At 40.2% G+C, this 1,783-nt stretch overlaps 1 protein-coding gene across 1 annotated transcript in view; it reads left to right on the top strand.

Annotated features, from left to right (window-relative positions):
* The window catches only part of LOC102440550 (coiled-coil domain-containing protein 170), a 97,178-nt gene that overhangs the window by 3,875 nt on the left and 91,520 nt on the right, over positions 1–1,783 (top strand).

Raw genomic sequence — 1,783 nt, 5'->3', positions numbered from 1 at the left:
GTGCTGCTTTAGAGGGAAGGCGAGGGAGGGTGGGTAGGTGGTGAAGAGAACAACCAAAGAACTTGTATGCATATATGCATAGCCCATGGATACAGACAATAGGGTGGTGAAGGCCTGGGGGGGGGGGGGACGGGAGGTGGAGGGGTAGGCTAGAAGGGGTCAATGGGGCAAATAAGGAAACATGTAATACTTTCAACAATAAAGATTTAATTTAAAAAAAAGAGTGCTGCTGTAAACATTCAAATGCATGTTTAGGTGAACATACGGGTGTATTTTTGTTGGAGATGTACCTAGGAGTGAATCACCAGGTCATAGTGTATGCACATAAGCAGCTTTAGTAGATTCTAAAATAGCAAACGTTTAAAAATCAGAAATCATACATAGTGATGTGAGTTTACTCTCTTAAATACAAGAAATAAAGCTCATTCTTAATATGAGGTGTGACTTTAAACTAATGAGCAATTTGTTAATAAAAAACTAGAACAGCCCAGCTGGTGTGGCTCAGCAGTTGAGATCGATTGAGGGCTCCATCCCCACTAGGGGGCGTGCAGGAGACAGCCAATCGATGTTTCTCATGGATGTTTCTGTTTCTCTATCCCTCTCCCTTCCTGTCTCTCTAAAATCAATAAAAAACATATTAAAACAAAACAAAACACTAGAACAAAGGTTGGGAAAGTGTTTTTGGTAAAAGGCCAGATAGTAAATATTTCAGGCTGTGGGGCCACATGGTCTGTGTCGAAGCTACTCAGCCCTGTCGCTGCAGTGCAAAAGCAGCTCTGGACGCCACATAAAAGAATGAGCATGGCTGTGTTCCAGCTAAACTTCATTTATGGGCACTGGCATTGTAATTTCATGTATCACAAAATACTCTTTTGATTGTTTCCAACCATTCAGAAATGTAAAACCATTCTTAGCTTGCAGGTCAGACACAACAGGTGGTGGGCTAGATTGGGTCTGCAAGCTGTAATTTGCTGACCCCAACACTGGAGCCTATGTATCCAGCCAGTTTTTATTTTTTAAGTCGCCTGGAGAGACGGATTTATTTCAGCAGTGCTGCCATTGCTAAAAACACCTTTTCGTTCTTTGGGATTTCTTTCAGAGCCAGTTTACAAGCCTCCAAATGAATGTCTCATTATTTTTTAGTCACTCCTCATTTTTGACCAAAAATGTTTTACTCCATTTGATTTGATTCTACTGACAATGCTCTGAGTGACGTTTGGCTGTCTCCAAAAAGAAATTAACTCCAAAGGGTGAAGATAAGCGATCACCGACAGGACGGTTAACCATGTGCCACAGGTTCTGAAGAACATTCCAAAAGTGCTTTGAGCAATGGCAGCATCTTTGGAATAAGGATGCACTCCCAAGGTGGCTGGTGCTGGAAGGAGCCAGCACTTATTTGGATTATACAGCCTGGTATGTTTTTGTTTTTAAATCAATCCCATAACCGAGTCATATTGTTTTCACCCTAAGGTAGCTACATGAGTAGATCTAAATGTACCCTAATTTAGAAGATCAGATCATCTGAATGTCTTCACAGTTGATTCTGTTTAGGCCGTTCAGTTAGTATTTATACCTTCTTAGTTATGCTTTTGTAGGGCAATATTAATATCATTTGATCTCATTGGACAGCATGTGGATATAGCACATCATGGCATATAATCGCCATTGGTCACAGTCAGCTTGGGAGTAAAAGTTACCAAAAAAAACCCCAAACTAAAAATCTACACATAAATGATCAAAATATGTCATTATCATAAAACTTACATTAGTATGATCTGATTTA

Source organism: Myotis lucifugus, unplaced genomic scaffold (genome assembly GCF_000147115.1).
Source record: "Myotis lucifugus unplaced genomic scaffold, Myoluc2.0 scaffold_405, whole genome shotgun sequence".
NCBI classification, from domain to species: Eukaryota; Metazoa; Chordata; class Mammalia; order Chiroptera; family Vespertilionidae; genus Myotis; species Myotis lucifugus.
The sequence above is the reverse complement of the archived record's forward strand: the minus strand, read 5'-3'. Positions and strand labels throughout refer to the sequence as shown.